Genomic DNA, 13,720 nt, shown 5'->3' on the forward strand with positions numbered 1-13,720 from the left:
AATTTAATTATATTTTACTTTATTTATATATTGGTTACGACTTGATATTTTGTCAACTATTCAGTCCAACTTATCACCTTTAATAAAGTATTCCCATGTATGACACAGTATTTCTCTTGAAAAGTTGATTTTTTTATGTGACGATTCAACAACTTCTTTCTATTCCAGAGACCAATCTCGTTTTAATTTTCACGCCCATGCACACGGCGGCTGAAAAGGAAAACGTTTGCGTTAATATTCTGTTGAAAGAACCAGTGAAATGTGTCATAAAAGAAAACATTAAAAAAAACACATTACAATAGACAATACGTACGAAAAGCATTTTCTCCCGTCTGGGCAAAAAAGGCGACACGAATAACAGCCTCCGAGGCAAGAAACCTCGCTGTTGCGCGACACTTTGATCACCAACGTCAGAACAACCAGGTTGATTCGTTTTATCTACTTGATGAAAACATGCCTGAATAGTGATGAAAATGAGATGAAGAAAAATTTGAAAATCGAAACACCACACGCAAGACAATATAGGTATGCGTAATTTTTGGTCCTAAGACAGCGTTATCTTTCTTAGGACGCCTTCAAATGAGGCATATTCACGGCCTCTCGATGACATGAAAGCATGCGGCGGCAACGTGATAGCTTTTTGACAGCTTATATTGAACTGCAATGATAGCTAGAAAATGTTTGATTATTTCAAAGTCCTTGCAGCATAATTATTTTCTAGCAAAATAATTGAATAGCGACGTCAGCTAACCGCATCGTAGATTGTAAACTACCTAATATCTCTTATATAGTATACATGCCGCCCCGCGCGCTACTCTTCTTTAGGTAAGAAATCGTCACATAACAAAAATCCGTTATTGAAGAGAAATACTTTGACATACATGGAAATATTAAAGCGATAAGCTGGACAGAATAGTTGAAAGTCCGTAACCAATTAATACATACCAAAATAAACAAACAATAATTGCAATTATTTGCTTTTTAATTATACCTTTATCGTCCATATACACTATAATTATGAAGTTCTACTAGAAATAGGAGCATGCAATCGTCCCTATTTCAAACGAAGCTCTCCTAATCGAGCTAACATGCATGCATGCAGAGCTCCTTATTTCAAACAAAGATCTCCTGAGCTAACCAGACCAACCTTCTAAGTTTATATATTATGAAAATAATGACTTAAATGTAATGTTGATCAATAGCTGATGTTACATTTTTTTCGAAATCAAACACAGTCGTAATAAAGGTGAACGAACTCACCCGCTTGTTTGCCTGTATTACGTTGCATGAAGATATAGACTTTTACACTTTAAGTTTGAGCTAATACTTCACTCTAAAAACTAAACCTTCACAACATTAAAACAGCACAGAACAAATAATTTAAATAACCAAGCACTCAACGTCGAATGCTTTTTTTCGATTATTGAAATCATACAGTGATTGCAGTCGACTCTAGATTTATATAAAAGCTTTAAAGTGATATTTGTTATATCAAAACTCCGAATTACACTTTCAACAACTCGTTTTGAAGTTAAAACGATGATCTAATTAAAACCTTGGTTAAATTGTCAGTTAGGTCTTCGCAAAACGACATACCAATCTCATAAAATGCATTCGTACAGCAAACACGAAATAAACAAAGTAGACACTTACCACTTCAATGATTATAAACTACGAGTTGTTCCTTTTCACCAATAGTAATATTTTAATCTCTTGCCAGTGTTTATATCATTTTATTTGATTCCACATTTCAGATTCTGTTTACAAAACAAATTTTAAAAAAAATTTTCAAAATGACATGCAGTTAAATTGCTGACGTTTTTGATTGAAATACAAACATTTTTATCATCATAGCTATTACAGAAGGAGTGTCTGGTCTTCATGGCTTCTTGTGTTGTTAAAATGTAGGTAAAATTTTATTACTATAGAAATTCACGCATCCAGCAACCCCTCGCTTTAGAAATAAACTGCATTTTTATACCGCGAAGCAAATACGGAATACATGTATATAAGTAAATTAACACGTACTCTTTTAAAACACTTTTAAATTAGGCTTGATTTATGAAACGCTTTTACAAAAGAGTTTGTGAAATGGTAGTTAAATTGCTGCCGTTCTCATTGATTGTAGAAACTTTCTGTCTTAGCCAATGCGAACGTTATTGATTACCATGCGCATAACCGAGAAAACGGTCGAACGACCACCGTCTATGCGTGTCATAGCTATAGACCTTGGACAACTTTAGATTCGATCTGTCGTAATACTCCGAGCGGAATTGTGATTAGTTATTAGGCAATATAGATACGTTCATGCAAGCGTTTATCTGAACGATTATAACACTACAACGCCGTAGAAGTACTAAAGGCGATTCTCCATTGCCGTTCGCTTCACCCGCGCGGGCGAAGCGGCTTTTGAAATTCTGTCCATATAACCTTGACGGGTCTGAAAAACAAAGCGCGCTTCGCGCGCGCGGGCAAAGCGGACGTAATGGAGAATCGCCTTTACAATGCACGATACATCATACCTATATATCCCAGTGTGGATTTCCGAATTTTCTTCATCTTTTACTCAAAGTATTTTTATATTTTGTTTTGGATATCATGCAGTCTTAGGGTCTGCGAACAGAAAGAATTGAGTTGTATATCGCCGCAATGATTATAGAAATGAAAAAGAAATTGACTACAGGTACAGTAAATCGTACGATGCCTGTTATGAAAAGCCATCTAATCTGCGCAGAAAAATTAAGTACAGTGGAATACATTATGCCTGATATATACATGCAGTTCTGTTCTGCAGTTTTATTCCGTTCGCCGACCTTATTGCCAATTGCAATTGATCGTCGTAGACAAACAAAGCATTGCAAATAAGCTGGGCCTGCATTGCAATATTTTAATACTTGAAAAGGGTGATTGAGATTTGTGGTCATTAAGCTGTTGCCTGTGATGACAGGATCAATATTTAATAAATTACATAAAAACATCGGCGCCGTTTCAAACTCTTAGATTCCGTCCACATGCTCATAAAATGAATACTGAAATAAATTACAAATAGTTGTTGTGTTTGAATTGACGTGTAAATGAAATTGAAATTTTAAAAGTGTTATTCGGTACGTTATAAACCCCGTCAAATATGAGCGAATATTGCATGGGTATGAAACTTGTCTGCTCTTTTGATCTGCAGCTCTATTAGTGTACAATGAAATGACATCGTCGGAAATGTTAATGAGGTGTGCTCCTGCAAAGATATAGCGAATGGAGTCAGATAAATATTATTAGATGAACTCAGCGCTAGCACTATAATCAAAGTACATCATTATATGGACAATTATATAATTATATTTGGACAATTATATGGATTATATGTATATATATATATTAACCCATATAATAATCCATAATTAGAAGCAAGAACAGAGAATTACTAGAAGCATGCAAGAACAGAGAATCTTTATTCCCATCATGTGGGAAGTACATATGCTATATCTTTGCTCATCGAAAACCTTGTAGTATAAGATAATAAAGGAATTCCTCTCAGAGGATAATTACGTTACATCTACTTAATTAGGTTATCATGTGTAATAAGATATTCAGTAATTCAATAAAACAGCAAAAGTGATCGAGTCATTGTTCCATTCCTTTTGCTAAAGAACATTTTCTTCATGAACAAAACAAGAAATACTTATACAAACACTGTAGAGAACAAACAGTCTAATATATAAATGAATGGTAATGTTATTGAAAAGGTGATTAGGTGAACAAAAAGTTCAATTCCGTTCCTATTTTTATAGACGTTTTTTCCCTTTTTACCTTAACGTCCATATACTATGATTATAGTAAGTGCTGGCGCTCATTTGATCGCCAAATTTTACTTGACTGCGTTAGCCATATTTCCCAACACCTACGTGTGCTGAAACACAAATCTTTGCGGGTACACACGTCATTAACATTTCCGACAATGTCTTCTCATTGTACACTAATAGAGCTGCATATGAAAAGAGCAGCCAATTTTCATAGCTAATATTCGTTCAAATTACACGGGTGTTTCACGGCACAAGCATTTCATATTAATTTACACGTCAGCTTGTTTATTAACTATATTTGAAAATTTTATAAGCTTGTTCACGCAAAATATTTTCAGTTAGCGGCATAATTTGGTATGGCTGATAAAAAAACATAACCGTGACGTTTAGCTATTAATGGGAGTTCTTCAGGCCCACACAAACAGTAATTACCAAAAATATCACAACATAGTCAAAGTTAGCAGTTTTTGAAAACTGAAAAAACGCCTCAAGTTGGCGGATCGCGTCCGGCTTTTGTCGGTCTTTCGTCTGGCATTAATTTGCGCTTGTATAACAACAGAATATATGTCCTTTACTATAGTATATATCACATTCCGCTATCTCGACTTCAAATTTTTCGCAGAGCTATAGTATTCCATCGTCGATTTCCTTCATTTTCACGGTATCATGCCGCGTTTGCATGGTTTGTCTCAGTAATATTAGTGCATGACATTTAGCAATTTACGCGAGTTGTTTATGTTAATTTCAACAGAATTTAAACGGAAAATTTTTCGATCAAATTGCACAAGGCATTATTTGTTCATATACACCATGAAAACACTTGACTCGGCTCCATAATATGGAGGTGCCGATAATTATGTATCTATATCGAGTCATTATTTAGTTTGACTCTGACATAAACAGTATAGCAGGCCCTCAGATTTCGAGGATATCTATACTATATATTATTACGTATACGCAGGAACATTAATTTTATAGTCCATGCCTTTTGGATTGCGATGACTTCTGTTAATATATCACGCAACAAATATTGAACATATGTACACATGTAAAATGATTGAAATCTTCCCGGAAGGAGAATAAGTAGACGGGTACTTATTGAAAGTAGCAATTATGACATCTAATATTTTAAATAATTTTTTTAGGACGTATTTTGTATTTGTTTGTCTGATAATAGGATCCGCATGGAACATTTTTGAGTTTTGATGATTAGCTATAATTTTTGCAATAATGCAAGGCCATGCAATAGTTAAGATGCATTGAAGTGTTTATTTGAATGTTCTTATGCATTATCATGCACTTCCGACAAAGAATAGCCTTTGTACTTTTAATTGAATCTGCATGCTGCATGTGTAACATGCAAAAATGACCAATGTTTGAGCGGAATGATCATGCATATACCTGTTCTATAGCGCTTTCCCGTATTTTCTTCAATCTTTGTCAAAGCATTTTTACATCAGTCTTGGATATCAGCGTGGTTGTCCGCGAGCGAGTTTGCGTGTGTCATCATGTATTTCGCAATACTTATAATCCATAATTAGGCGTCAATTGTGAGACTTCGACCGTGGCAGATTCCCTTCACCGGTCACAATTGAAAAGAAAATCGAGGGAAAGATTTAGTTTCGATCGAAAAATTCCGCCTAGTATGGAAAACCGGCGGAATATATTATTAGATTATTACTTAAATATGCAAGAATATACTATGTATAATATTGGTCGGGTTTGCATCACAGTTCAGCTAAAATGACTTTTAGCATTTTAAATGAAGGATTAATTAAGAGCCATTTTCAATTGCATATTTAAGTGGTTGCGTTTTTTTTTGAAACACCCTGTACTATTAGACTTACTTATTGGGAAACTCGATGGCTTTTCGTAGTACTTAGACAAATACGGTTGCCATCAGAAAGGACGTTACTGATCGATATTGTTAATTTACAGCCGAGACACCCACATCCGACAAAGTTGTCGATCTTCGACAATATGGCCGCCATCGAAATGAACGCGTTACTGATCGATATTGTTAATTTACAACCGAGACACTCATATCCGACAAAGTCGATTTTCCACAATATGGCCGCTATCGGAAAAACGCCACTGACCGATATTGCTAATTTACAGCTGAGACACTCACATCTGATGGAAATGGACACGTGTATCCTTTTCGAAAGTGTGAAACTGCACGATTTTTCCATAGTTTTGATTAACGGATAACATATAATTATACTCGGGTCTATACATGCCACATGATGGGAATAGAGATTCCCAGCTCTTGCTTCTAGTTATATACTATATGATAAGGCGTATATATAAAGGGGCAAAGGAAAAAACCCGAAATATTAGCAGTAGTGCATATTTGTAACATCACGCATAGTAATCCGTTTTGAAAAATATTACTTTGACTTTGTTTTCCCAACCCAGTGGCAGATTTTGCCCTGGAGAGTTTATATTTGTAACATCACGCATATAAATATATATCTATGCAAATGTACAGTCTTAACATATCAAAGTCTCACATAACTTATCTGATCGTCGTAATGAATATATTCTTACTATGCAGGTAATAAGTATAGTTATCCGCGCCAAGTACAGGTTATTAGGAACCTAGGCCTACAATACTCTGTAGGATTTCAATAGGTTGAACATTATTGTGCTGCAAAATAAATTTGAATGGGTCCGCCACGGTCGAATTTTCGCAATTGAAATCCCATCAGAAAGGACGTTACTGATCGATATTGTTAATTTACAACCGAGACACCCACATCCAACAAAGTCGTCGATCTTCGACAATATGGCCGCCATCGGAATGAACGTTACTGATCGATACTCGCTGCAAAATAAATTTGAATGGGTCCGCCACGGTCGAATTTTCGCAATTGAAAAGAAACTCGAGCGAAAAATTTCGTTTCGTTGAAAAATTCCGCCTAGTGAAAAACCAGCTTAGACTATCACTTTTAAAGATGAGGTAAAGTCCGTTCTGCGCATATAATCCGCGCAGCAACACATTCCATCAGTGGGGGAGCAACTTTTGGAATGTTAATGATATGCGATATTAGCGCGTTGTATTACAAACGGCAGTTCGGGAGCACAATTATTTTATTTTATGTCGCAAGGCGAAGAGGCTCGAATTGTGAGTCACGACGAGAACTTATCTTATCATAAGGCTGCAAGAGAGAAGCAATATTATGCTGAAAGGAATGCTCCAAGAATTTATTTGTTAAATGAGGCCCGAAATGGCGAGGCTATTTGTCGTCGCTACAGACGCTACCTTCTCGCTTGTCCTACAATTACAAAAATATAACGTTTTAAATAACGGCCTGTTTATTTATATATTTTCTTCAAAATATAACAATATTTTCTTCAAAATATATTATAAAATAAGCATATTTGTCACAGATCACAGCCGGTCGAGCGAGAAGAAAATAAGAAAATTATAACGACGCATACGTCATGTAAAGATTATATAAACAACGTAAACAAACATTGTTATGCGCAGAATATATGCTCAGAACGGACTTTACATCATCTTTAAGGTTAGGCCGGTTTTCCACGTAGAGCTATAGTGTTCCATCGTCGATTTCCTTCAATTTCATGGTATCATGCCGCGTTTGGTTTGTCTCAGTAATATGAGTGACATTTAGCAATTTGCGCCAGTTGTTTATGTCGCGTTAATTTCAACAGAGTTTAAACGGAAAATTTTTCGATCAAATTGCACAAGGCATTATTTGTTCATATACACCATAAAAACACTTAACTCGGCTCCATAATATGGAGGTGCCGATATATTATGTATCTATATCGAGTTATTATTTACTTTGACTCTGACATAAACAGTAGCTGGCCCTCAGATTTCGAGGATATCTATACTATATATTATCACGCAGGAACATTAATTTTATAGTCCATGCCTTTTGGATTGCGATAACTTCTGTTAATATATCACGCAACAAATATTGAACACATGTACATTTGTAAAATGATTGAAATCTCCCTGAAGGAGAATAAGTAGACGGGTACTTATTGAAAGTAGCAATTATGACTACTAATATTTTAAATAATTTTTTAGGACGTATTTTGCATTTGTTTGTCTGATAATAGGATCCACATGGAACATTTTTTAGTTTTGATGATTAGCTATAATTTTTGCAATAATGCAAGGCCATGCAATGATTTAGATGCATTGAAGTGTTTATCTGAACGTTCTTATGCATTATCATGCACTTCCGACAAAGAATAGCCTTTGTACTTTTAATTGAATCTGCATGCTGCATGTGTATAACATGCAAAAATGACCAATGTTTGAGTGGAATGATCATGCATATACCTGTTCTATAGCGCTTTCCCGTATTTTCTTCAATCTTTGTCAAAGCATTTTTACATCAGTCTTGGATATCAGCGTGGTTGTCCGCGAGCGAGTTTGCGTGTGTCATCATGTATTTCGCAATAATTATAATCCATAATCAGGCGTCAATTGTGAGACTTCGACCGTGGCAGATTCCCTTCACCGGTCACAATTGAAAAGAAAATCGAGGGAAAGATTTCGTTTCGATCGAAAAATTCCGCCTAGTATGGAAAACCGGCGGAATATATTATTAGACTATTACTTAAATATGCAAGAATATACTACAAGGTGTCCCAAAAAAAACGAAAACTATTGAAATCATCCATAACAATACAATTGTTAGAGTTTGAATGCCTAAGCACTCTGTTGGGACCCACAGGTGTATAAATGTGTACCATACTCATTTTTATGCATGCATATAATGCAGTAAAATTTGCTTGTTCGCAAAAATTATATTTATTAACAATATTTACAATTTACAAATATGGATAACAATATTTAAATGTGCATCTCAAGGACCATGACCTTCGACGTGTCCCCTTTCTTTAGCAACACAAAGCATTTAGCATTTTATAAGTTGCATTAAATCCTCACGGGCTGAAATTCGTGAACACGGCATTCAAATTTTAACAATGAGTGATTTCAATAGTTTTCGTTTTTTTTGGGACACCCTGTATAATATTGGTCGGGTTTGGATCACAGTTCAGCTAAAATGACTTTTAGCATTTTAAATGAAGGATTAAGAGCCGTTTTCAATTGCATATTTAAGTGGTTGCGTTTTTTTTTGAAACACCCTGTACTATTAGACTTACTTATTGGGAAACTCGATGGCTTTTCGTAGTACTTAGACAAATACGGTTGCCATCAGAAAGGACGTTACTGATCGATATTGTCAATTTACAACCGAGACACCCACATCCGACAAAGTTGTCGATCTTCGACAATATGGCCGCCATCGAAATGAACGCGTTACTGATCGATATTGTTAATTTACAACCGAGACACTCATATCCGACAAAGTCGATTTTCCACAATATGGCCGCCATCGGAAAAACATTACTGACCGATATTGCTAATTTACAGCTGAGACACTCACATCTGATGGAAATGGACACGTGTATCCTTTTCGAAAGTGTGAAACTGCACGATTTTTTCATAGTTTTGATTAACGGATAACATATAATTATACTCGGGTCTATACATGCCACATGATGGGAATAGAGATTCCCAGCTCTTGCTTCTAGTTATATACTATATGATAAGGCGTATATATAAAGGGGCAAAGGAAAAAAACCGAAATATTAGCAGTATTGCATATTTGTAACATCACGCATAGTAATCCGTTTTGAAAAATATTACTTTGACTTTGTTTTCCCAACCCAGTGGCAGATTTTGCCCTGGAGAGTTTATATTTGTAACATCACGCATATAAATATATATCTATGCAAATGTACAGTCTTAAAATATAAAAGTCTCACATAACTTATCTGATCGTCGTAATGAATATACTGATCGATATTGTTAATTTACAACCGAGACACCCACATCCGACAAAGTCGTCGATCTTCGACAGTATGGCCACCATCGGAATGAACGTTACTGATCGATACTCGCTGCAAAATAAATTTGAATATGTCCGCCACGGTCGAATTTTCGCAATTGAAAAGAAACTCGAGCGAAAAATTTCGTTTCGTTGAAAAATTCCGCCTAGTGAAAAACCAGCTTAGACCATCACTTTTAAAGATGAGGTAAAGTCCGTTCTGCGCATATAATCCGCGCAGCAACACATTCCATCAGTGGGGGAGCAACTTTTGGAATGTTAATGATATGCGATATTAGCGCGTTGTATTACAAACGGCAGTTCGGGAGCACAATTATTTTATTTTATGTCGCAAGGCGAAGAGGCTCGAATTGTGAGTCACGACGAGAACTTATCTTATCATAAGGCTGCTAAAGAGAAGCAATATTATGCTGAAAGGAATGCTCCAAGAATTTATTTGTTAAATGAGGCCCGAAATGGCGAGGCTATTTGTCGTCGCTACAGACGCTACCTTCTCGCTTGTCCTACAATTACAAAAATATAACGTTTTAAATAACGGCCTGTTTATTTACAAGCTTCGCTTTATATTTTCTTCAAAATATAACAATATTTTCTTCAAAATATAATATAAAATAAGCATATTCGTCACAGATCACAGCCGGTCGAGCGAGAAGAAAATAAGAAAATTATAACGACGCATGCGTCATGTAAAGATTATATAACCAACGTAAACAAACATTGTTATGCGCAGAATATATGCTCAGAACGGACTTTACATCATCTTTAAGGTTAGGCCGGTTTTCCACGGATTTTTTGACCAAACGAAATTTTGTTCCAATATTCTTTTCAATTGTGAGAAGTCAACCGTAGCGGATTCCCTTTCACCGGTCGCATTTGAAATCAAACAAAAAATTTTGTTCGATCCAAAAATTCCGCCTGGTGGAAACCAGCTGAACTATCAGACTTACTTGCATATTTCTACAATCGAGAAAGTCGAGAGCCTTTCGTAATACTTAGACAAATACGGTTCCCAACAGAAAGGACGTTACTGATCGATATTGTTAATTTACAACCGAGACACACATATCCGAAAGTAGATGTTCGACAACCAGGCCGCCATCAGAAAGAAAGAACGTTACAGATCGATATTGTTAATTTACAGTCGAGACACTCACATCCGACACAACGATGAAAATACTTATAGCTATATCCTTTTCGGAAATGTAAAACTGCATAATTTTTGTCATTTTTGACTGACGAATAGCATATATACTCGGGTCCATACAACCCTAAGTCATTGGCGAACTAAAGTTTCTCCGAGTTTTGAAATCTTTACTGTTGGCAGACTGCATACTGAGGTAAGCTTAATCTTGTGTTTGAATGCTTAGTTATACTTTGATTTCAAGGTTCTGACTTGGTGAATTGATATAAATTAAATTATTTTCTGCAAGTTTTTACCATCATACAATTTCTATACAAAATTTTGAATTGCACATGAGCGATTATACTGGGAAGGTAAAACTGGATTAATTGCTTTTTATTTGAAAGTCAAAGGGATCCAACTATTCAATATAACTATTCCACAATTTTAGTTTGAAATTATTGTAAAGAGCTTAGAGCTACTTACACACACAGTAATCTGTGATCACTGACCTGTATATGTACAAGTCTGTATAGCAGATATTCAAAAACAAACCACGTTAACAATTTCTACAAATTAAGGTAAACCACAACGATCTATAAATTCCCTTAAATTTATGTCTTATGTAATGTTTGGAGTTTTTAATACTGATGAAAGCTGAAAAACAGGCCAAAGATAATAAAGGATTTCAAATACGATGGAACAGCGGGAAATTTCCTGTGACTTGTGTATAATTCGTCGTAAGGCTGACGCTGTAATTCTACAAACCTGCATGTTTTTTGTTTCCAGTTCTTAATAAGTTAATTCTTAATAAATTATTGTTTACGACCCGCGTAAACCTTCATTCTATACTTCGAAAGTCATAGGTTTTAATGGTTTTATCTCGTTATAGTATATATATATATATAGTAATTAAAAATGCGCCTTTCGGTTAACAAAGGGCGATATATATTCAAAGCCATGGGGGACACATTTCAGGCAACCTGCCTTAATTGTATCCGTGTTTAACATTGTTTTTTTAGTAAATCAGACGGGCGATGCACCAGGTACTAAGCTTATATATGCCAGATTATGCATGGGAAAGATAAAACCTGCCTTTTAGTTCTCTCTTTTCAAAAAAGGGCTGTAATATAATCATAATGTTATATAGGTTACGATAAATAAATCAGCAGATGTATGACGTATTTTTAAATGAACCAGTTTTCTTTTTTGATGTTTTTTATCCAATATATGTTTTAATTGTTATTTTCTAGATAATTATATTCCCTTCCCAAAAATGGATTTTCGTCTGAATGTTTGTCTTTTGTTGATACTTTTTGTGGCATTTTCTGACGTTGATGGCCGTAAATTTGCCGAAGGTATTTTTGTAGCTATATGAATGAGGGTCATAACTCAAGTATATAAGAATTATATACGTTAGAATTTTTAAAGTGGGGATAAAAAATTCGCTTAGCTGAGGTAAAACCAAAGATTTCTTCATTCCCATTTTTAGACTTTTATTCATCTCATTTTCATCACTATTCATGTTTTCATCACGTAGATAAAGCGAATGATCCTATTTGTGGTGATTTTGGTAGTCGATGTGTTCCGTTTGAAGGATATTGCCACCCAAACGAATATGGTTGTGACTTTTTTTGCACACCGGGAAACAAATGCTGCTGGTACGTATACTATTGTCCATTGTAATTTTTTTTTATGGCATGTTTCACTAGTTCTTTCAACAGAATATCAACGCAAACGTTTTGCTTTTCAGCCCGTTCTGAGGTGGAAAATGAAACCGGATTCGTCTCTAGAATAGAAAGAAGTTGTTGAATGTAATGCATCCAATTTACTTTGATTAATTAAAGGGGTTGATAAAAAATTCCAGTCTATACTTTAGTTATTTAACAAATATCCGGTCATTGTAACCACGCGATGAAAGTAAAAAAACAACAACACATTGTTGTCGCAGTATTCATTCAGTGAATTTGTCTGCACACGCTGATTCACGACTAACACGTTGGTTTTTCAATTAATATTTTACAACGATTTCAACAACGCCATACTCAACAATCAATACTCTATAGCTACCGAACTAGTTCGGCCATTATATGTACTTATAGTCCCGGTTCGGAAACCGCACTCTGACGCATTTACTTTATCACATAATTTAATTTTACAAATGTTTTTTCTGGCATAACGCACTGGCACAACTACACAGGAAAAACATAAGATAGATAACTTTTTGGCACGCCTTTTACTATAGCTAAATCTATTTATTCTTTAAAGTGCCACTGTGACGAAAATCGGTCATCAAAAAGTGTAAATTTTTTACCATGATTTTACCAATGTAAAAATAGCCCTTACTCAAAATTTCAGTCGAAATGGAGCAGTATCCGCTCCAGTATAAGTGTTGGAAATGTCCAAAATCATCATCCGCCATTAAAATCCGCCATCTTTATTTCATCTTTTTGAGATGGCTCGTGACGTCACAGTCTCAACACTCCACAATAACACACTGGGAATATTATAGGAAGCAAAGCAGTATTTATACCAGTATAGTGCGGCATACACGATATAAAATGTCAATTTCATCCAAATCTAACAGCGTTTCGGAGTCTTTGACCGAGTCAGATTCTTCTGTCGAATCATCGGTTTATTCGACAGCCAACTCGGGGCTATCGCACGATTCGAACGCTTACATTTTTGCGCCGTTTGACGACAGTGTTGAGCCACTTGCGTCACCTGAGGAAGTAGCTGAGTACGAAGAACTGCAATTGGAAAATATGTTGCGAATACGTTTTGAGGCACAAGTGGACGTCACTTCTTGGTAAGTGTATGTATAATTGTTATCCCCGAGCCGGTGCGGAGCACCGTGCGAGGGTACTAATTCCGCTCGGATATTTACACCCACGATTTGCAAA

The 13,720-nt window shown here is 35.6% G+C and overlaps 3 long non-coding RNA genes across 4 annotated transcripts; 2 read left to right on the plus strand and 1 right to left on the minus strand.

Annotated features, from left to right (window-relative positions):
• Window positions 1-42: 42 nt before the first annotated feature.
• On the minus strand, window positions 43-6,197 carry LOC114539582. 2 transcript variants are annotated; one of them, XR_003688902.1, is made up of 3 exons: window positions 5,199-6,197; window positions 314-457; window positions 43-210 (listed from the first exon to the last, which is right to left on the minus strand). It is a non-coding gene; the product is annotated as an uncharacterized LOC114539582 (long non-coding RNA). The 2 variants fall into 2 exon arrangements; XR_003688903.1 differs by lacking the exon at window positions 5,199-6,197 and adding an exon at window positions 1,654-1,690.
• On the plus strand, window positions 439-2,739 carry LOC114539583. Its single transcript, XR_003688904.1, has 3 exons — window positions 439-525; window positions 1,855-1,904; window positions 2,605-2,739. It is a non-coding gene; the product is annotated as an uncharacterized LOC114539583 (long non-coding RNA).
• Window positions 6,198-10,939: 4,742 nt separating the features above from the next.
• LOC114539589 lies at window positions 10,940-12,678 on the plus strand. Its single transcript, XR_003688908.1, has 4 exons — window positions 10,940-11,034; window positions 12,071-12,175; window positions 12,358-12,478; window positions 12,571-12,678. It is a non-coding gene; the product is annotated as an uncharacterized LOC114539589 (long non-coding RNA).
• Window positions 12,679-13,720: the final 1,042 nt, after the last annotated feature.

This window comes from Dendronephthya gigantea, unplaced genomic scaffold (genome assembly GCF_004324835.1).
Source record: "Dendronephthya gigantea isolate DGI-Jeju-01 unplaced genomic scaffold, DenGig_1.0 000208F, whole genome shotgun sequence".
In the NCBI taxonomy this organism is placed as follows: Eukaryota; Metazoa; Cnidaria; class Anthozoa; order Malacalcyonacea; family Nephtheidae; genus Dendronephthya; species Dendronephthya gigantea.